The 23,607-nt window shown below is 44.1% G+C and overlaps 1 protein-coding gene across 2 annotated transcripts in view; it reads left to right on the top strand.

The window, feature by feature from the left end:
* Window positions 1-23,607, top strand: part of DOCK2 (dedicator of cytokinesis 2) — a 456,669-nt gene that overhangs the window by 84,762 nt on the left and 348,300 nt on the right. The gene's annotated exons all lie outside the window — the stretch shown is intronic.

Below are 23,607 nucleotides of genomic sequence, written 5' to 3'. Positions count from 1 at the left end.
TGCGTTTTAAGCTGCGACATCCTAGCCCTGTCCCTGCTAGAGTGTCAGCTCCACGAGTCTGAATACTTTGCTCCAAGCACCGAGCACAGCACCCAGCACATGGTAGGTGTGCTCAGTCGCTCAGTCATGTTCAGCTCTCTGCGACCCCATGGGCTGTAGCCCGCCAGGCTCCTCTGTCCATGGATTCTCCAGGCAGGAGTACTGGAGTCGGTTGCCATGCCCTCCTGCAGGGGATCTTCCTGACTCAGGGAGCAAACCCATGTCTCTTGTGCCTCCTGCATTGGCAGGCGGGTTCTTTACCACTAGCGCCACCTGGGAAGCCCCACATAAGAGGTACTCCTTCAGTAAGAAATGGGACAGCACATCTACCCCCCTTTCACAAATGAGGAAGTGAGGGCTTGATTCAAGCTCAAAGGTCACACAGCCAAGAATCAGTAGGGCAGGCTTCACATTCCACCTCAACTGAATAAGCAGATTCAAGAACTGGAACTGGACCATGCAAGTGTGAGTGGGGCTGGCCAGGAGGAGCTGTCCTGACAGGGCGCAGCTCTGGCCGGAAGGGTCGGCTGCTGTGAGCTGCTGGGGCTGCTGAGAGGCGCAAGGCTGTGTGGGCATAAGTGCAGTCACCACCCTGAAGCACAGTAGGGCTTCAGCGAAGAGAGTGATGACTTGGAGCAGGAGTTTTCAGGATGGGTGTCCCCCAGCATGGTGAAGCTTCCCCTGCTACCCTGGCTTTGTCTGTGTGATCTCCTAAGAAGGAAGGAAAGCTGTCGTGGGGCCGGCCCAGCCGAGCGCACATACTTTGGGAACAAGTCGGGGAGAGAGGAGTGCACTGAGCATCCTCACAGGAGCAGCAGGGTCTCCAGGGGCCTCCCTGCTCCCCAGCCGTCCCCTGTCCTGGGAAGGCTGGCCGTGGCAGGCGCCGTTAACACAGGCTGGGAGGAGCGCAGCTCTCACCTCGAGCAGACGCCCGCCAGCCTGGCTGTGTGGCGTCCTTGCCCTTCTCTAATTGCCTGCAGCAGCAGATGACTCCATGCCCCCTGATGCCCTCTTTTGCCTGTTCATTTTGCATCTTGCTTCATTCTTCCTGTCCTGGCCTCCCCGCTCCTCCCTCGCCTCCACCTCATCTTTCCACCAGTTCAATCTCTTCTTGTGTAAATATTATATACTAGTCTATCCTCCAGGTCATGAATATGTTAGGCAGCAAGGCTGTACGCATAAAGCTCTGGCATGCCCAGTGTAGCCTGCAGTCAGAGAGAATACATAAGCCTCTGCCTTTTTAAACAAATATGAATTTAAAGGTACCTGCCAGTGTGATTTGTTTTCATTGTTCACATATGAATAAATATTAAAATGTAATCATCTGTTTATGTTGAGGATGGGTCGGCATGCTGGTCATATTGCTGTTCCTGTTTCTCTTGCATGTAATTTGTTTGAATATTAATACCATTTTTTCCTGTGTGAGCTTTGGTTTTCAGCTTTGAATATAATTTCACTTTCTGATGACAGTAATGGCTCAGTAAACTTCACAATTGCAGTTAATGGAATTATTTTATGATAACATTAACTTGGCATCAGATCAGAATGGAGAAAACTGTCATCAAAGGGATATCGTCAAGCGGTTACTTTTCTTTAATTTATTATCTGTTTAATGAGTTTCTACAGGGCAGAGGGGAGGTAACAGCCTGTTTCTTACAAACATATGTGAAAGCACTTTGAAAATCATTAAGTAAATTGTCCTTATTATAACATGAAATTGCACGTATACATGCACTTTAAAACAGCTTTCTTTCTTCTTTGTATATGGAGATATTGATAAATTTTTACTGAGCACTTATTATGTGCTAAGGACTTTGTTAAGTGTGGGGAATTCTTAAAGTAATGTCAAACTTCCTCATGTAGTGGCAGTTTGGTGGGCAAGACAGACATGCATGCCAGCAATCAAATGCCAGCATGCCTGGAATAAGCAGAGATAATGATTCCGCGGAAGCTTGCAAATGGTTCCTGGGGGCAGACAGGTTTGAATGACAGACTCTGCCTTAGGAAGGTCTGTCATTCTTCTCAAGGAAGTGATCTTTTAAACTAGATATTGAAAGGTATTTATGAATCCTGCCCATGGAAGAAAGGAGAATCAAGAATTCCAAGTAGAAGGAGCAACGTATGATATAGAACTTAGTCTCAGGACCCTTTATAAAGCCTCTCTGTGTATGGCCGTGTATCATTCTTCACTGTGCCTCCCTGAATACTCACGACAGTCCTGCAAAGTATCAGTATTATTATATTAATTTTATATTCATTTTACAGAAAGGAAAATTGAGACCCAGATAGGCACGGAAAGGGACTTTAGGTCACGCAGTTGGCAGGGAGGGATCTGACATCAAAGTCTTAGTTCTTTATTTTATCCTGTGCCCACCAATGAACAGCACTTTTGTGGAACCATGGCTATTGGGTGAAGCTGCGGTGGTGGAGGAGGGAGGATATGTTTGAAGTGAGGAGTTGAAGCTAGATCATGAAACACCTTGAAAGTCAGACAAAGGAGTCTGACATCACCCTCTGTGCTTGGGGGTTTGGCATAGATGCTGCTCTCCTTAGTCAGAGAGCAGAGTGCTACCCCAGGGTGAGAGGGTACAAACTCATCCCCTGGGATCAGATGAAAATATTAAAACTTCTTAATTTTGCCCCAAGATGAAGAAGTTAAACTTTATAAACACTTGACTTAGAATAGTAGGTGGATATAATTTATATATGAACAGGCATGTAATCATGCTTAAACATTGTTTCTCATAGGAACAGTTTTGGAAACTGCTGTTGATGGCAGTGGGGAGTCGTCACATCCTAAAGCAGGGGGCTAACATGATTAGATTAATGTTCCAGAAGGATTAGTGCAGAAGAAGGTTAGTACGAGGGCTTCCCTGCTGGCTCAGACGGTAAAGAATCTGCCTGCAGTGGGAGACCTGGGCTCAATCCCTGGCTTGGGAAGATCCCCTGGAGGAGGGCATGGCAACCCACTCCAGTATTCTTGCCAGGAGAATCCCAATGGACAGAGGAGCCTGGCGGGCTGCAGTCCACGGGCTTGCAAAGAGTCAGACACGACTGAACGACTAAGCACAACATAGCACAAGGTTAGTACATGGGCGATGGAGGAGGGGAGGAAGGAGATCAATAATGAAGCTACTGTAGTAACCCAGGTGAGAGGGCTTGAACTGAGACAGTCACAGTGAGGCTGGAGAAGAAGGGAAGCAAGAAGGTAAGAGTTTACAGATGGCAGGATTGCCCAGACAGATTGAACATGTGAATGAAATTGATGGAGGAGGACCATCAGCTCATCTGACACTGAACTTTGTGGTCCGTTTTGTCAGGTTTTGCTCATCAGCATGATGAGTGAAGGGAGGAGGAGGTTTGGGGGAGAAGACGAGGTGTTTGGGACATGTGAAACTGGTGGTATTTACTGGCATGGCCAGACGGAAATGCACAGCAGATTGTTAGATACAGATTTGGAGTTCAGGGGAGTGAGAATGGAGATACGGTTTTGGTAGAAATTGATCTCCTTTAGTAGAAAGAGGCATTTGAAGCTGTAGCACAAGGTGAGCGATGCTATAGAACTCAGAATGAAATGCAGGAGATTAGCATATTGGAAGGATGATGAGGGGAGAGTTCTGGGGAAGGAGGATGAGGAAAGGAAACCTGAAGAATTGGCATTACAGGGAGGGGCCAGGAAAGGGAACATTTCCAGGAGGGCGTGTCAGTAGTATCAACCATTATTATGAGGTCCTGGGAACTGATAACTAATCAAAGCAAGGTATTTCGCATTTAGGAGATCTTTGGTGAATCAGCCAAACCTCTCCCAGAGTTTAGCCTCTTTCTTAATATCCAACCAGGAGGCCACTGTGGGCAGAGGGATCAGGCTTTGACTGATTTCCAGGCATCTGCATGTGAATCACTTACACTGTGGGTTGCTCTTTGCCAGGGTATACTTCTGGACTGCCTTTCCCCCACCATCCCTCAGAAGCTGAGCCAATTGCTTCCTGTTTGTTTCCAGTCTCACACTCTGGTTACAGCATAGGGTAAAATGCTGGTCTTATTTGCTTCCATTGTCCCTTGAAATGGTTTAATTTTGCAGAACAAGATGCTGTAGATAGTTAAGGAAAAGCCATGAGGACACAGCATTTTCGTTCTTTCAGGTTGAAGCAGTAAAAGATTTCCTTTTTCTGTTAACTCCTCGTTAGAAGTCTAGGAGTTGGCTTGCTGACAGAATCTTTGCATTTGCACAAAAATAACTGTTTATGTCAAATGCTAAGGCTGACAGTTCCTCAGACAGTGACTTGGGTGGTAGATCAATTTACTGGTAAATATGTAGGTTTATGAAATGTGCTTGCAAATCCCTGGTAACTAAATATGAACATGCAGTGTAAGAAAGCGTCTAGTTTGCCAGAGGGGTGAAGTTCACAAGGCTCCCCTAATTGTTGGGCATGCTGAACTGAGTCAAAGGACTTGGTGTGCTCCATGATCCCTTCCATACACTGACGGCAAGCGTCACCCCAAATAGAACTTGTTCCCTTAACAGGACGTAATAATAGTAAGATTGTGTGGAAAAACTGAAACAAAATTTTGGCCAACCCAATACGTTACTCAGTTGTTTCTTATTGTGTCTTTGGGATGGATGGGAAGTTAAAAAGGACTTAGTTATGGGGTGCATAAGATCACTTTCCTTCAGATCTCCAAACTAGTTCTTCTGTGTCTCAGATCTACTCGCCTAACGCAGCCAGGTGCAAAGACATTCATTCAGTTCAGTTCTGTTTTTCATTCATTCAGTAAACATTTTTGAGTCTTACTGTTTGGAAGTTCTAGGCTAGTATGTCGCGGTGAACAAGACAGGTGTAGCCCTGCCCCCGTACTTCCCTTATATAATACCATGGGGGATAAAAAATAAATAAAAAATTAAACATCAAGTCACTGCAAACCGTGATAAATGCTGGTAAGGGAGTTAAATAAGTAGTTGAGATAGGTGGTCCAGTGCCACAGTAAATAATTCCAATAACTGCTTGTATATTGTGGGCCAGTGGCCTAACCTCTGTGACTTAGTTTCCTCATCTAAAATTGGGATTACTTCACAGTGCTATTGTGAAGGAGATGCTGATGAAGTGACATTTACACTGAGATGTCAAGGATGGGGATAGTCAGCCACGCGGGGAGGGAAGGAAGCGTCTTTAAGGGAGGGAGAGTCTGAGCAAGTGAGCTTGGATGAGAAAGCACCTTCAAAGAGTGCTTTCTTTTTTTTTTTTTCCAGAAAGTTAGAGAAGACTTGGACTTCCAGGTGATGTGGTGGTAAAGAATCTGTCTGCCAGTGCAGGAGACTCGGGAGAAACGGGTTTGATCCCTGGGTGGGGAAGGTCCTCTGGAGTAGGAAATGGCAACCCACTCCAGTATTCTTGCCTGGAAAACTTCATGGACAGAGGTGCCTGGCAGGCTATAGTCCACATGATAGCAAAGAGTCAGACACAACTGAATACACTCATGGGCACAGACAGGGAAGACTAGTGTGGCTGAAGTATTGAGAGCACAGGGGAGATTAGGAGAAAGATTAATTTGAAGGGAGAGGCAGCGCCTACCTCGCAAAGCTCATTCTAAGTGTATTGCGAAGTCCTCAAAAGGCATATAACTGAAGGTGCCTGCATGGGAGGTAGCATGCTTACCCTGGATGGGGCGTATCTTGTCACTGCACTTGTGCCATGAACCTCATGGGTGGACTGGGGGCAGCTGCCTGGTCTGATGAGGAGGACGCTGAGGCTGCGTGTAGAGCTAGCCGTGGAGGGAGCTGTGACTGTTCAGGGCCACCTGAAACGGGCAGCTCAGTGGAGAGTGACAGAATTGCTCATCGCTGAGTTAGTTAACCACACAACCCAGGATAGGAGTAAAGGACCCCGAGTACAAGCAGAGTGCTTATTGTTCTGCAAAGCATTTGTGTTTTGGATTATAGTAATGCCGTATTTGAAATTGAAACACGTGTGTTTCATAAACCCCCACAACCCTTTTTGGTTACCTCCTGTAAGATTCAAAGACATAAACTACCCATATTTACTTGGGTGAGGGAACACACAGCCTATAGGACCTCACTTTGAGTAATCCCTTCAGGTTTGTTTGTTTGTTTCAGTATAGCATCTCTGCTAAGTGTTATTGTTCTACAGTCACAATATTTTTTTTTAACACCATATATGTTTTAGCAACCATGAATTATTGGTTGCAGTTTTGGACAAGTTTTTAAAAATACATAGTCGCCGCTCAACAATCTGTTAATGTATGAGTCTAGAGACGCATATTACCCTAAGTTGCAGATAGTGTCGGTCACTTGATTTGAGCACCAGAGTGCACTACACTGATATGCATTCTTGTGTACAGGTGAAATTGTCCTCAGAATATTTTTCCAAATCACAGTTTGCTGAGCTAAATAGTATCATTAATTGTTATTTCCTGATTTCCTACCAGATGGGCATTCTGGAGGGAGGGCAGAGCTGCCAGTCTTGGGTACCATAGGGGTGATAAATGTATTTTGTGAACAAGCCATAGATGGTAACATCTTTATGTCCACAGTTCAGAATATCCCAGGTAGCATGAGCCACAGCCTTTTATGTTGCTAACCTCTCTCTCTTCCTTTCTCCCCTTGACGTTTATAGCGTAGAACTCTTCTGTATCCCTTATACGTCTCAGACCCTTTGGAGGTCCTCAGTGCTCGTTTTGGCCCAATCCTGCTTTAACTCGACTCCCTCTCCCTAGGTGACTGAATTCAAACCTATTTCTTCAGCTATAGCTTCTGTGCAGATCACGCGAAAATCCAGCTTGACCTCCTCACCAAGTTCCAGATCTGTGTATCTGATAGTTTACTCGGTATATTTTGTATTTCAAAGGCAACCAAAGTTAGCATAGCCAGAACCCAGCTCATGACGTCCCTTCTTCTCACTGACCAGTAAGTAGCTCAGCATGTTGTTTGAGGTGGACAAGCGGGATTTTTTGACACTTCATGTTTTGTGGGCCTTCTCCCCCATATAATCTACAATCAAGTCCTGATCTTTTCCCCTCTTAAACGTCTCTCAGATTCATCCACACCTTTCCATCTTCACTACCAGCTTCCTATTTACAGCTCTCATCACCTCACACCTGGGTCACTGTGTTGGCACACCCTGGTGATCTTGCTGCTCCCATCTGTGTCCTCGTGGAGTCTGTTTGCTCTTTAGCCCTTTGAATTTCCTAAGTAGACAATATCTATAAATATAGAAAGCTTTGTTTCTCTCTTTCTAATTCTTTTTCTCCTTATCTTACTGCCTTAACTAGGATTCTAGACCAATGTTGAATAAAAATGGTGATCTATATTATGTATCAGATTTAAAAAATACTTTAGATGCCTTTAATCAGTGTAAGGTAGTACCTTTCTATTATTAACTTGACAATAATGTTCATCAGTGTTACATTTTATTGTGATTGCTGATGTTTTGAACATAGTTGTGTCATTTTAGATGTGCATCTTTCCCAAGACTCTGATTTTTCCGTCCTTTTCTCTTTCTTTCTTTTGGATTGTCTTCGGTTTTCTCACTTGCTTTTCCCCTTTTCCCCTTTGAAAGTTATACATTTTATATCTGATTCTACTAGTGGCTAGTTAGATATTCTATCATGCATATTTAACTTAATAAAAATCTGAAGTTAATATCTTCACAGTCCTTCTGAATAATAAAGGATTTTAAAAGACACTGCCACTTCCTTCTTAAATTTTATGCTAGAATTGTGTGATATTTCAGTTTTGCCTTTTTCTCTGGTAACTCCACAAATTAGACATTATGATTGTTTAAGCAGTCAGTATTTATCCATATGATTTTACTGATAGAAGTCCATCAACACTGCTGCCCTTTAGCTTAAAGTAGTTAAGGTGCCAGATTTCATGTTGTGGTTTCTTATCACAGTGGAAATAACTTACCACTTCTCCTGTCACCTTTGATCTTCCGTATGTTTTTCTTCTCCTTCAGGTAAGCCTTTATTATCAATCATAGGAAATTTTATTGGTAGAGTCTCTGATTTAATGCTGAAACTCGGAAGGAAGTCTCCCTGGACGTAGACTTCTGGCTCTTTCTTCACTGTGACTGCTCTAAGGGCTACCGCTCAGTCTCGCTGTCGCTCCTTTATGGGCGTCCTGTTGCTTTTCTCTCTGTTGGCTTTTGAGGTCACCTCTTTTTCATTGGTTTCCTGTATTTCTCAGTGTTATGCTTCGGAATGAGTTTGTTTACACAGCTAGAAATTAGTTTTCCTGGATCTGGAGTTTGGTATTTTTAATACCAATTTTAAATCTCATTCATCATTCTTTTCAACTTTTGTATTTTCCCCATATATCCTATTATCTTTCTGAAGTATCAACTAGTGTATGTTAGACTTCATATTCTCTATGTCTCATAAACTCTCATATTTTCTATTCTTTTTGGTTTTGGGGATTCATTCTGGTTAATTTCCTTGAACTTATTTTCCAGTCCACCAGTTTTCCTCTTTAACAACATCTAATATACTGTTTGATTCATTGAATGAAATTTTTTATTTTAATCATTATATTATTTATTTTCAGAAATTCCATAGGATTCTTATTCAAATATAATTTTTAAAGTTTTTTTGTTTCTTGATCGTATTTCAAGCATTCTTTCTATATTTTGAACATATTAAATATGAAAGTTAATATTCTTTATTGGATAATTCCTATAGGGAGAGTGTTTGTGAGGCTAATTCTGTTTTTTCTGTTTTGGGTGATCATGATTCCTTGTGCATTTTGTTGTCATTATTATCTTTTTAAGATTTTTTTTTTGATGAAAACCATTTTAAAAGTCTTTATTGAATTTGTAGCAATATTGCTTGTGTTTTCTTTATTTCTTTATCTTTTTTCCTGATTTTATTTATTTATTCTTTAAATCGAAGGATCATTGTTTTACCGAATTTTATTGTTTTCTGCCAAATATCGACATGAATCAGCCACAGGTATACGTATGTCCCCTCCCTCTGGACCCTCCCTCCCATCTCCCTCCCCATCCCACCCGCCTAGGTTGTTACAAAGTTCCTGTTTGAGTTCCCTGAGTCAGATAGCAAATTCCCGTTGGCCGTCTGTTTTACTTATAGTAATGTAAGTTTCCATGTTACTCTCTCTCTACATCTCACCCTCTCCTTCCCACTCCCTCCTGCGTCCATAAGTCTGTTCTCTATGTCTATTTCTCCATTGCTTCCCTGCAAATAAATTCGTTGGCACTATCTTTCTAGATTCCATATGTATGTGTTAATATATGATATTTATCTTTCTCTTTCTGACTTACTTTACTCTGCGTAATAGGCTCTAGGTTCATCTACCTCATTAAAACTGAATGTTTTAATTTTTTGGCCATAGGGCCTGTGGTATCCTAGCTTCCTGACCAGGTATCACACCCGGCACTGGAAAGTAAAGTCTTCAGCACTGACCACCAGGGAAGTCCTTGTTACTATTTTTTTAAGTTTATTTCCCTTTCAACTTTGTTAGTTGTTAGGTATTTTTAGCCTTGAGTTCAAGTTTTTATTTTTTTCCAAAGAAAATAAAAACTTCTTTCCGTGGTTTACCTGGGGGGCATTAACAACCAGAGACCTCTTTAAGTCAAAATTTCTCCTTGACAATCCAAGTGAGCCACATGAATTTGGAAAAAGCAAAACCACAAATAAACAAAATCCAGGTGAGGACTGGCTTATGGTTAAAAAATCTTAGTGGAGATGTGTTTTCCTTCTCCACCAAACACTAGTAAGTTTCCTTACTGTTTTTTTTTTTTTTTTATACAATAGATTTATTTCTCACCCTTCTTTATAGGAAGGTGTGGCAACATGGGACATCAGTTTGTTGCTGAGGTATCCAGTATGTAGGCTCCAGGACTGATCTCACTCCTTTCTTCCTAAGCAGCCATCTGCACAGGAGTTTAAGGAAGCTAGGGTTGAGCCAATGCCTCGAGGCAGAAGCTGCCTTCATTGCTGTGAGTGTGTTCCTTCTCTGTGGGTTCTGTACTTTGTCAACAGTTCACAGCCTCATTTAAAAGATCCGGCTTTGGTGGTCATTTTCACCGAGAGGCTCTCCATGGCGCTGTCTCCAATACAGTGCCAAAAGTGGAGATCTTTTAATGCCACTGCAGCCAGAATGGTCTTTCCACATTTCAGGTCTGATGGAGGTGCTCACCTTCTCAAAATCTTCCAATTTCTTCTCATTGCTCTTAGGATGAAGGCAAAACTTCACATGACCTGGGAAGGTCTGTGGGTCTGGTCCCTGGCTGTCTGCCAGCCTGGCTTCACCCAGCTTACCCAGATTCTCTCCTCTCTGGATTCAGGGGCCCCCACTCGGTCTCTCTGACTCACTTGGCTCCCTTCTGCTGCAGGGCCTGTGTGCCTGCTTTCCTGGGGATGGAATGCCCCTTCTTCCTTTCTCCTCATTTTCTCTTATTCTCATTTCCTGGGTCACCTCAAGCATCACTCTATCAGGGAACCTCTCCCTGTCCTTCTCTGGGTCAAATCTCTTTATTTTCTCATTGTCCATGCATTTGTTTTCAAGTATGTACCACAAACACACACTTGTTGAGCCCCTATTATATGATGATCACTGTACTATCAAGGAATTTGAAAAGAGAAATAAAAATTGACACCCAAATGCCTATCACAGCTTCCATTTTACATATCTGGGTATTGATTTTTGTTTCCTTTTATAGATTCCTTGACAGCACTATTGGTATATAGTAGGTGCTCAACTAATATTTATTAGTTGAATAAATTTTCTAATACCTGCTCAAGCCAAGTAAAACTTTTCCTTCTAGGTTTTAGAGACTCCATTACTTTTTTAGTTTTCCCTTCCCTCGTCTTTAATGACTTACTTCCTGGAGTAACTGAAACCCTCTGCTCTAGGTTTTAGGCCAGGCATGCACAGCTGTGTCAGCAGTATAGCCTGGGTTTTAAAGGTCACCCGTGTAGATCAGAGCCTCTCTTCTGTGATCAACATTTTCCTCCTTCTGACATGATTGAATGTAGTAATCTGGTGGCTCCTCCATTGTAATAAATGTTAGAAGGCAGCCTCTCCTAAACCCTAGAAGCCAACAGACAGCATGTTGAAGGCCCTGTCTGGGGAGCCTTGGTCTGCTGCACGCACTGCATGTCTTGCTTCTCTGAATCTGAGACTTTGCCATTTTCCCCTTTTTTGGAGGCGTCCATGGGGCAGAAGGAATGTGTGCCTTGTTATTAAATCACAGGTCTTCTCAGGCCTGGAAATCTAAAGCCAGTAAAAAGGTTTTCAGTACATGGGTATCTGTCAACTTTTTGCTTCCGAGCCTGCAGCTTCTAAAAGGCCTGTAACTCAGCATTTATTCTTCCTTACATTCAGCACCAGCACATTTTATACCTGTCTCAGCCATGCTGGGCAATAAAACCTGGTTCTTCTTTTTAAGCCCTTGACTTAATAATGAACGTTTCCATCTTGTTGAAAAATGTGTCTTGTGGTCAAGGTTTGGTTTGCATTAGCAATTAAGTGTTTATCCAACAAATATTTATTGAATAGCCATTAGACCACTCTGCTAAGCACTGGAAATATGACAGTGAATCATGGAGACAATGGGATTTTTACTCCAGGTGGGAAGGGAGGCATTAAGCAGGTTGCCATGTGGTGAATGTGAAATTAAGAGAGGTGTGTGTATGAGATGCCTTGAGAGCACGTAACAATCAAATCGTATCATGAGGTCATGGAGGTGTTCTGGAGGAAGTGCTGTCCAAGCTGTGACCTGAGTGATGAGTAGCAACTGGCAGGTAAAGAGAAAGCTCAAAGGAGGCCCCTGAGACAGTAGAGATTTGGCTCAATTGAGCTGTGGAAAGGTGGAGTGGCTAGAGTTCAGTGATGGAAGCATTAGAGTAGCAGAAGATCGCCTAGAAGGACAGTAAGGGACAGACCTTGACAACCCTTGAAAGTCGGGCCATGGAATCTGGACAATGTTCTGAGGGAAATAGGGAGCTATTAAAGGATTTTTGACAAGAGAATAATATGGCATTTATGTTTTTAGAGTGGTCCCTCTGACCATTGTGTAGAAAATGGATTGAAAGGGATTAAGAGTGAAGGAAGGGAGGTGGTTCAGAAACCTCTACAGATGAGAGGTTAAAGGGGACTTGGATGAAAATGGTGCTGATGAAGATGAAGAGTAGTAAATGGCGTTGGTGGCTATAGTTAACAAGATTGTATCACAGCAGTTCCCAACCGCCTGGCCGTGGGTGGTACTCATCTGTGGCCTGTTAGGAACTGGGCCATAGAGCAGGAGGTGAGTGGTGGGTGAAAATTAAATCATTCCACCTCCCAATCCAAGGAAAAATTGTCTTCCATAAAACTGATCTCTTTTTGGTGACAAAAAGGTTGGGGACTGCTGTTGTATTATATACTTGAAAGAGCAGATCTTACATGTTCTCAACACGCACACACACAATTTTGTGGTTGTGAATGTGTTGACCAACCCTATTGTGGCAGTCCTTCTACAACATATACTTGTATCAAGTTGTCACATTGTTTACCTTAAACTGACACAGTTTTATATGTTGATTATATTCAGTAAAACTACAGAAACCAGCACTTGGTGCCCGACTGACCCTCAGGCTCTTGAAGACCCACCCCTGCCTCCTCCAGGCTCTGACTTGGGCAGCGGCACAGCCCTGCCGCGTGGGGGCCTGGGCAGTGTGAGCAGGCTTGGTCTTGGATGGCCGCCATACCCCATCCTGACTCTTTGACAGTAGAAGCCAGTTAGGAGTCCCGGAGGTTTCCCTCAGTGGTCGTGTGGTCTCCTCAGACCACACGAGGGTGGTGCTGGGGGGAGTGCTGGGGCCCAGTGCTGGAGGGAAGTGAGCTGTGAAGGTCTCTGGCTTAGAGCTCAGTCCGGGGACTCAGGCAGCAGCCCTTTCTGCCACCCTGCCCTCTCCTGGCACCTTGCCCGGCCCTCAGCCTTCCTACCACTCAGTGAGGTCCCCAGGAACATGACCCTTGGAGTGTTTGCACTTGATACTTCCTCAGGTGTTCTCAGATTTCAAAACAGAGTTTTACTGCACATGCATTTTTAAAACCAGCACCGTTAGTAAAGAAAATGTTAAAAATTCTATTTAACTCTACACACCAAATGTCAAGGCTCTTCGTGGAACAAGAGCAGGGGTTAATCTTGTTAATCAGGGGTTAATCTGGGGTTAATCATACTTCTCGGGAAGCCACAGACTAAAAGGGCAAAGTCCAAATGGTTTTGGCATGATCACCATTTAGAGTAATACTGCTTGACATTTCTCAGGCAAGTATCTCTCTAGCTTCAGTCCATGCCATGAACCAAGAAGTAGGTTAGAAATCAGCATCTTGATCTCATGATCGTGAAGGGATATCTGCCTCCAAGTGTGTAGTCTTGAACTGAATCTCCTGCTCCATCTCCAGTTCCCATGATGAGAAGGAGAAAATTCAGGAAAGACTCTGGGGAAAAGGTTTGTTGTAACAATAGAAAGGAACTGGAAAGCAAGAAACATTCCACTCGCCCTCCCCACCCCCAAAGAGTAGATAGCTCTTCTTAAATTAAAGGTGATACTTACTTGTTATAAAATCAGATTATAATATCAAAATGTATAAAGGGATTGTTGATATACAGAATTCCTTTTCTAAGAGGTAATGAAATGATCAACTTAATGTATAGACTTTACTAAGCATGTGTGTGTGTGCACATGTGTATAATCATTATGCAACTTATTTTTCTGTTATGACCTAGAGAATAGTAAGGTTAGCAAAATAATTCAGAGAAAGACAAATACTATATGTTATCACTTATATGTAAAGTATAAAAAATAATACAAGTGAATATATATCTGCAAGACAGATTCACAGACATAGAAAACAAATGCATGGTCACTTAAGGGAGAGGGAGGCGCTGGAAGGACAAGTCAGGGATATGGCATCAACAGACACAACCATTACATATAAAACAGATACGCAGAAAGGTTATACTGCATAGCACAGGGAATTATACCCATTGTCTTGTAATAATCTCTAATGGAGTATCATCTGCAAAAAATACTGAATCATTATGTTGTACATCTAACATAATATTGTAACTCGACTACATTTTAATCAAATTTTGAAAAAAGGTATCTTTTTCAAGGAAAACTTCCCCGGTCATTAAGAAACTAAAGAAGGATACGGTAACAGAAGCAGTCAAGACCTAATTTCTCTTTAGTACCAAAACTTTTTAAATCAACTTGGCCTGAGAGAAAGAGCTGGAAGAACTTTGCTGAGTATTAGCTTCTCTTTCAAGTAAATGATGTAATGTATATTTTCTCTATATGTCTTGAAACCATGGAAAATTGTGTGTGTGTGTTTATTTCTATCCTTAGGGACATTGTTTTGGGAACACTCAATTTCTAATTGTATTGAGGGAAGAGACCCTGAACACCATTTTCCATGCTAATGGAGAAATTTACCTAAGTGCAGACTTATGCATCTTAGTTCTTTCTGCCAAATTATGTAAAGGCTGCAGCTCCTCTCAGTAGAATGAAGGATGACACAGGGCACACATCACACTCTATTCATAGCTTAGAGTTCTTTTCAAGGCTTTTGCCTGCACTTTATTACCTACTTACTATTAATTTATTACACAGGGTTGCCATATTTTAAAAGTAAAGTGAATGTTTTAGATAGATTGTTTTTCTTTCATTTCTTCCATATTGTTGACTTCTATTTTTTTTTTAATTTAGGCTGTTTATGCTTCTACCTGAGGCAGTTTTTCTTCAGTGATTGCATTAATTTGTGTGCATTCACTCTAGACATTTTTCAAAACAGGATCCCCACATGTTGAGCTTGTTTTTTTTTTTCCCCACTTATCCACAAATCATTCTTCCCCTGGGGTGATTGACAGGAAGAGACCTGTTCAGTGAAACTTCTCTGCAGTTTGCTTTAAGGGGCTGTCCCTTCTCAAATGTCAGATTCTGGAGAAGTAGCAGCTCGAGCAGAAAGAGTTTTGTCCACGACAGAAGGATGGGCACCAGGAACCAGTCTGAGCCCAGCCTATGGACAGCTGGTTACACTCAATTCAGTCAAGTCTGCATGAATACTCTGGCCGCCAGAGCTGCTTGACAGTTCACACTGGCTACTTTGTGTTGAACCCTGGCCCTACTCCTAGCCCTTCCTTTAGAGTTATCCAGCCTTTCCTCATAGAGTTCCTTTCTAACACAGCTTTTTTCTTTCTCTTCTGAGAACAACTCCTTACATTTCAACTTTTGGTACGCTTAGAACAAAATTTTCCGTGGTCATTGTTGAGCTGGACAACTGACTCCAGGCTCATCACACAAAAATTCCATGTCTTAATCTGCAGTTTATGAATCAGTTCAGATCCATAGACCTTGATGGTAAGAGAAGGGGTAGTGATGGTGGTGATGACCATGTGGGGAACAGCAGGATAGGAGAGAGGAGCATCTCTTCATGATCCCCTTTCAGCTCTGTTGCTGAAAGTCACACTCAGCAGTGTGACTGCTGAGTGCACTGAAGCATTTCTTTCTATAAGTACGATCAATAAATGCAAGGATGATTTTTAGATAGACTCAGCCGCTGGTTTGCCTGCCGTTTTTCTTTATCCCAGATTGTGGGGGAGTGGAGAGAGAGAGACAAGAGACAGAGACAGAGAGGTAGGTAGGTTCTGGTCCTAGAGGGCTGTGAATTTTTCAGAGTAATTACTCTTCTGAAACTATGAATGGCTTAATGGTTGTTTTTGTCGAGTCACTAATTTACACCCCCTGCAATAGATTGAATTATTGGCTTGGGTAGGGACATCAGTTAGGTAAGCTTGGATTTAGGGCTTGAACAGAAAAAGGTTAGAGCCAGCCATCTAACTTCCCTAGACAGTCCCAGAACTCATCCTAGGGGTGAATGATGCTATCCTGTCTACTGTGACTTATTCAGGTTCCCGGAAACCTGCTCTTACTTGGCTCTGTTCCTGGAGGCAGTGTTACCTAGAGGTGGTGTGGTCTCTCTGCTCAGTTGGGTCCAACTCTTTGCGACCCAGTGGACTGTGGCCCAACAGATTCCTCTGTGCATGGGATTTTCCAGGCAAGAATACTGGGGTGGATTGCCATTTCATTCTCCAAGGGATCTTCCCAACCTGCATCTACTGTGTCTCCTGCATTGGCAGGCAGATTCTTTACCATCAGCGTCACCTGGGAAGCCCAGTGCCTAGTGGTTAAAGGAGTGAAATTTGGATCCAGACCCTCGGGCTCCAATTCTGACTCTGCCGTTTACTAGCTGAGTTAGTAGAGTGCCTGGTGCATGGTGAATGCTTAATAAATGGTATTTACTGTCAGCATTATTTGTCTTAGTGGTAAAAGTAATAATAATAAAGGCAGTGTAGCAGAAGTTGACTGTTAATACCATCCTTAAGTTATTGTTTAGGTACCATTAGAATCAGCTGAACTGCTATAACCTGGATTCATATGACATTCTGTATAGCCACATTGAGTGTGCTAAGGTTTATTCATTTAGTAATTTTATCATTTTCTGATCCATGTATTTAAAACTCATGTTTGATGTTCCAAACCTATTGCTAGTCATGGGGATGTGATGACAAACTTAGCCTTTATCTCTGCCTGCTTGGGTCTTACATTCCAGTGAACACTGGCACATAGTAATGATAAAGAATGACGTCTTTGAACAAGGAAACCTCGCTCACCATGGCAGTCTGCATTAAATGCTGTTGCAGTGCATACCATTCATCTAGGGAAACTCACTGCATTAATGGCCTCCCTTCTACAGTATTCCTCATGTGTCTCGCATCACTGGGGTCACACAAGTGTCTTAATTTGTATGGTGTGGTGTTAAACCTCATTGCTTAAGTAATTTTACTCATCTGAGTAATTTTGCCCAGTTTCATGTAAGATCATAGAGACATTTAAAATAAAGTTTTCATTTTAAAAACCTTCTAATTAATCTGGTTCTGCTCCCAGGTACTTGTGAAATGAGTTAGGTGTGTGTCTTGCCAAGAGCAAATTTAGGCAAAAGATGTGACCTGGTGAGGGAAGCAGGTCTAACCCTGGGCCTTTCCGGGACTTCTGGGGGAGGGAGGCGGGAGGCAGGCCGTGGCGACGGCGTGGCTGGGGCAGGGTAATGAGGACTGAGAGGGCCTCTGGCAGGAGGCCACTGGGCTCAGTGTCCGCTGGAGCCCATTCTCTCTCCTCGGCTTCCGTTCCCCTCTTCATGCCTCTTTAATTTCTCTCTTTCTCCTGGGTAAGATGTGGATAATAATAACCTCTGTCACAGCAGCGAATCCCCGTGAAAAAATGAGCGCAGTGCCTGGCCCTTAGGAGTCGCTTAGGAGTAACATTAAGCTTTCATCGCTCAGTCGCTCTCACAGCACAGCAGTGCGTTATTTACCTATCGGTTGGCCTCATGCCTTCTTAGGGGTGGAGACTGAGTCTCACTCTGTTTATCTCCATTGCAGTGCCTGGCGCATAGTAGGGGCTCGAACATCAGCAGTTGCTTTTATGAAGTTTCTGGTTTCTTCCTCCTACGGCTTTAGGTAGCAAAAAGGAGTGGTTCCAGAAGAAAACGGAGGTACTACATAACAATAGCTAGTATTTATCGTTAACTGTGTACTAGGCACTCTGTTAATTGCTTTACATGTTTTATTTTAAGGTAGGGCAACTGTGTGGGGCTAGTATCATTTTACTAATGAGAACATTGAACCTTCTAGAAATGAAGAAGTTTAGCCAAGATCGCCCACTTGGTAAATGGCAGAGCAGGGGTTGAAAGTATGCAGTCTTACTTAAGTGTCTATATTGCTTCCCAGCGGTGTGTAGGAAGTCAGGAGGATGCCAGGGAATGTGGCTTAGATGAGCGGGAAGTGGCTGAGGTGCAAGGTATAGAAATGAAAAGGGGCCAGGGCCCAGGAAACCCTCCACCCTGGATTCCAAGTTGAATCTTCCTCCTGGCTTTCTGCAGACTGAGGTTGCCTTGGTTCAGCTCTACTTCCCTGGGCTGCTGGCCTGAGGCTGGCATCCCCGTTTTCGGCTGAGGCTTTGTGTACCTGCGTGGAGGAGGTGGTGCGGGGCATTGTACGCACCATATGGGGCCCTACTCGCATGTGGTGAGTGCTCAGCTGTGCACTGTGTCTCCTTAACGAGTCACATGCCAGTCAAGCGTCGCTATATTTATCCAAGCCCTGGGAGCTGAGTGCCTGAGCTGAGTGCCTGCTGCGACCAGACTCGCCCCAGAACAGCGCCTTGCAGGTTGTTCCAGTTTTTCTCGTGGTCAGGGCCTTCGGGCCCTTCAATAATTTGTTCCCTGGCAGAATCAGCTGGTTTCTAGGTGTTCTGAAGCCAGAAAAAATGTTTCCCTCCTGAAGCTATATACAGAGAACAAATGCTAAAGAAGGACCTTGAAACTACATCTGCTGTGCCCTTGACTTCAAGGCTACATTCAAACCTTGCAGACAGATGAGGCATTATTTTTCTTTTCTCTTCATGTTTCTCAGGAGGGGACCCACATTCCTGAATGTGCCCTGCCCCTGCATCCCCATCAGTTTAATTTCTTCCCTATAATCTAAAACCTTTATGCATTTTTCCTTATTCTTTCTAAGAAAGTTTATTTATGTGCACTCAGATCAGAGAACTTGCCAATATGATCACTTCTGTGCTCAGAAATCAACACCAGGAATTATTGATATTTACTTAACATTTATTAAGTGCCAGCTACAATACTAAGCACTTGAGAGACATCATCTCACTTTTTTTCACCTCAAAATAACCCTTTGAATGGGCATCATGTCTCTTATCAACAAGAAAGGTTAAGTTTTGGAGATATAGTTTGTCTGAGGCTACACGACCAGTCTGTGGAGGAGTCTAGCTAGGCAGCAAAGTTCTTTACTAGTTTTTTACTTCCTTTCTTCTTCCCAACTGTAGTCATTTTCTTCAACTGTTCTTCCCATTCCCACCAAATAAAAGCCCAGGCTTAAAAGTTCACACACGCACACAGACAGACAGGACTGATAAGACTGCGACGGTCTGGCTCGACGGTGTAGCCCTGTGTGACACAAGCCGTTCATGGTCTCCTCAGGGTGTGTGCCCACAAGCAGGGCTGCTGGGCCATGTGGTAGTTTCTCTCCTAGTTTTCTTAAAGGAACCTCCGTTCTGTTCTCCGTGGTGGCTGTATCAATTTAGATTCCCACCAGCAGTGCAAGAGGGTTCCATTTTCTGTACACCCTCTCTACTCTTTGTAGATTTCTTGATGATGGCCTTTCTGACTGGTGTGGGGTAGTACCTCATTGTAGTTTTGATTTGCATTTCTCTAATAATGGGTGATGTTGAGTATCTTTTCATGTGTTTGTTGGACATCTGCATGGCTTCTTTGGAGAAATGTCTCTTTAGGTTTTACTCCCACCCAAATGTTCATTGCAGCACTATTCACAATAGCTAGAACATGGAATGGATAAAGAAGTGTGGTACATATATACAATGGAATATTACTCAACCATAAAAGGAATACATTTGAGTCAGTTCTAGTGAGGTAGATGAAACTAGAGTCTGTTATATAGAGTGAAGTAAGTCAGAAAGAGAAAAACGAATTTTATATATTAATGCATATATATGGAATCTAGAAAAATGGTATTTATGAACCTCTTTGCAGGGCAGGAATAGAGACACAGACATAGAGAACAGACTTCGGACAGTGGAGGAAGGAAGGGGTTGGGCGAACTGAGAGACTAGCACTAAAACGTACACATTACCATATGTAAAATAGATAGCCAGTGGGAAGTTTCTGTATGATGCAGGGGGCTCAGCCTGGTGCTCTGTGACAACCTAGTGGGGTGGGATGGTGGGGGGCGGGGGAGAGGTTCGAGGGAAGGAACATATGTATATCTATGGCTGATTCACGTTGTTGTATGGCAGAAGCAAATGATCTTATTGTAAAGCAATGATCCTCCACACAAAAATAAATTTTAAAAAATGCAAGCCATTTCCCCACAGGATTGTTTCTTATTCTTTGTAAAACTTTGGCACCTGTAGATTGTATTTCCACTCGACTGGAACGTGGTATTAAGGTGCTTAACCTGTAAGGTGAATAGCAGGGAGCAGCCCAAATTCCCATGGAGGCAGGTGCCCCAATCTTGGCCTTGTGAGATCTGTGTCATCTCTGCTGTCCTGTTAGAGTCTCAGAGCGTGGAAAGAGAAGAGTGCTGAGTTCTGGTCTAGCCCTGCCACTGGTGCAGCCTGTGACCCTGAGCAGATCACGTCTGTCCTGCTGGTAGAAACAAAATTCAAGTTTCCCACAAAGCTGAAATCTGAGTAGAAGGCCTTGACTTCGTCTTACAACCTAAAAGTCTGTTTGACATTTACAGGATGGTGGCAAAGCTGGGTCTCTGCCCCACTCAGACCCTCAGTCCCGTCATCTGCACAGTAGGAAGCGTGGGCCCAGTGCTTGTTGGCTCCCCAGCAGCTCTTGGTTTAGAACCCCAGGGAGCTGCAGGCAGATGCCTCTCTCACCCTGCAGAATTCTGACTGGAGAACCCAACCAGGGCTAATCTAAGTAAAATAGGGAGTTATTGGAAGAATAGTTTGTGCAGCTCATAAAATCCAAAATGTGTTAAATAACTAGACACAGGGATGCCCGGAATCAGGGTACCCTCAAATATCTCTTCAGCGAGAGTTCATGAACTTACCCCTTGAGCACTGCCTGGTATGACTCCTAACACAGCCCATTTCTGTGTTTTTCTGTTAAAAATGATGAATTCTGTCATGGACTAGTCAGTGTGGGAGGGGGTGGGGGTGGGCAGGGTCCACCAGCAGGAGGACGCTGCTGGAGGCCATTGCTGTGGGCAGTACACATGGTCCAAAGAAGAGGACCTGGTGGGATCCCCCGCACACACATGCGCCCAGAAGCATACAAATACGTGTGCCTTAAAGGAGGCCATATATAGTAGATAATGATGTGAATAATGATATGCTCACCACGGACAGCCACATCTGGGTGTTAAATGTGGGAGGAAGACACCATAGACCAGTAACAGAACTTACAATGTCATTTATTAAATGTTTTCAGGCAGCTGTGGCTAGAGGAAAGAGTAAGGGGTTTCAAGGCAAAAGCCTTGGGGGAAGGACCATCCGTTAGCTTAGCTTTAGGCACAAAGAAAGTCTCATAGTACCATCTCATAAGGAAAGTACCCCCGCTGTGAGTTAGGACTCTGCCTTCCTTCCTGCCAGGCTTCTCAGGTGGTGCTCGTAGTAGAGAACCCGTCTGTCAGTGCAGGCGATGTAGGAGACCCGGCTTCTATCCCTGGGTTGGGAAGATCCCCTGCGGAGGGCATGGCAACCCACTCCAGTATTCTTGCCTGGAGCATCCCATGGACAGAGGAGCCTGGTGAGCAATGGCCCATATGCTCACCAAGAGTTTAAAATGACTGAAGCGACTTACTATGCACACAGTTCCTTCCTTCCTGCCAGACCCTGTCTCATCTTTTCCACTTTGATGGGATTTGGGTAGCGTTCAATCTATTGAGAGTTCATGTCTTTATTTGTACAATACTCCTATTCCAACAACTAACAGCAGCTGACACTTAACCAGGACCCAGCGTGTGCCCAGCAGGTCACATGTGTGAGCTGGTCTCCTCACAGTCCTTGGACGCAGTTCTGGTACAGCCTGCGTTTGTAGGTGAGAAGCTGTACAGGAATTAAGGAATTAAGACCAGTAGTGAGGCATCCAGTCCAGTGGTGGACAAAGTGATGGAGTGGCCAGGCCCAGGAGCCAATGGCCAGGTCTGAATTCTGGCTCCAGAACTTCTGGTATGGAGCCCTTGCGCATGTGCTGAAGTCATTGATCTGTAAAGTGGGGATAAGGATGGGTCCCTTACCATAGTGTGGGATGAAGGTGTGTGAGTTAGTAACACAGACAGTGCCTGGAGGCAGAGTGATGCGCTGTTATGTTTGCTGTTATTAATGAGGGCTTCAGTTAGTCCTGGGCAGATTAGAGATTGGAACCCAGGCTGACTGACTGCAAAACATATTCTCTATAACAGAACCTCTGTGATTCAGGACTGAGAGGTGTAGTAGAGGGCAAAAGGGAAGAGAAGAGGAGGAAGGGGAGGGTGAGGGAGCACGAAGGAGGGAAGCCTTAGAACTGCTGGTTTCTCTCACAGCCTTGTCGCTATGACCTTGAACTAGATACCTAGAAAGTTAGCAGCAATTTCTGGATCCCTGTGCTGGATTGAAGCATTCTGGCTTCCCCTTAAGCTTCTTACTTCAGGAGGCTTTAGGAAGGGGCTACTTAGGGAAAAAGAGAAGGAGACAGAGAGAGTGACTAAAAAGAGTGATGAAGTCAGGAGAGAGAGCAAAGCAGATAAACATACAGGCTGACAGAGAGAGCGAATGATACCCAGAAGAAGAAAAATACACACACCCACTTTGAGACGAGAAAGGAAATAAAACAGGAGCTTGCAGAAAAGCCGGTGAGAGGCTGGGCGAGCGTGGAGCGGAGACAGAGCGAGGTGGCGGCGGCTGCCCAGCCTGTGGCTGCGGGAGGGGACAGAGCCCTGCAGCTTGTGCCGGGTGTACCTGGGCAGGCGCCTCCTGGGCCGCGGGCAGCCCTGGGCTGGGCTGTGGATGGCTGTGACGGGACACCGCTTTATCTGAGCGGGGGACAGGCGCGCCCTGCTCTGCGTCTTGCCCAGCATGCCACAGACTCGGCTGCAGATTTTTCACCAGTTGGTGGTAAAGGCTTGTGTGGGGAGGCCTTGGGCTGAACAACATGCCAAGGTTGGGCCACAAGGGTGCTGAGACCCGGGGGCCTAAGGACCAGGGGATTGTTTCTGTAAAAAGTCACCTGTGCACATCAGACAGACTTTGAGAATCTCTGCAAGGGTATCCGGCCTTTGTGCTCATGCTCAGTCGCTTAAATCACGTCTGAGTCTTTGCCAGCCTATGGACTCTAGTACGCCTGGCTCCTTTGTCCGTGGAATTCTCCAGGCAACAGATGCTGGAGTGGGTTACCATTTCCTTCTCCAGGGGATCTTCCTGATCCAGGGATAGGATCACCCTTAATAATTGCTAATTTTAGAGTAGGGTTGATGAGGAATCTCACTTCATAAGTAATGCATTTTTTTAAAAACAATATCAATGTAGGAAGTTTATAATCAGAGGAACAAAAGTTTTAAATTAGGTCCTCAGTACACTCCTGAAATGAGAGGGCAGGGAGAATGATATCCCCTGACATACAGGAGGCATGACCGTGCGCATCCCACAAGTGGGCAGAGGCTAAGGGGGAGGGCAGCGTGTTTGAAAATATTTCTCCTCGATGCTTCCAGAATACTTTGAAAACCTGATGACAAGTCTCCCTCTGATTCTTCAAGAAGGATGAAGTTATTAATGTCCATTCAGCTTGGAGGAGTTTCATTCCTTTGAGATTCTTCAGGGTTTAAATAAAAGGCAGGAGGGGGATGATTTATTATGTCAAGTTAGTTGAAAGGTACCTGTTGTGTTTGTGGACCTGGGTTCCCCCTGAGAGGATCATGCAAGCAGCCACTGCTGAACCAGCCCCAGCCCCGTAAGTCCAGATCT

The sequence above is a fragment of the Odocoileus virginianus genome, chromosome 14 (genome assembly GCF_023699985.2).
Source record: "Odocoileus virginianus isolate 20LAN1187 ecotype Illinois chromosome 14, Ovbor_1.2, whole genome shotgun sequence".
Classification (NCBI taxonomy): Eukaryota; Metazoa; Chordata; class Mammalia; order Artiodactyla; family Cervidae; genus Odocoileus; species Odocoileus virginianus.
The sequence above is the reverse complement of the archived record's forward strand: the minus strand, read 5'-3'. Positions and strand labels throughout refer to the sequence as shown.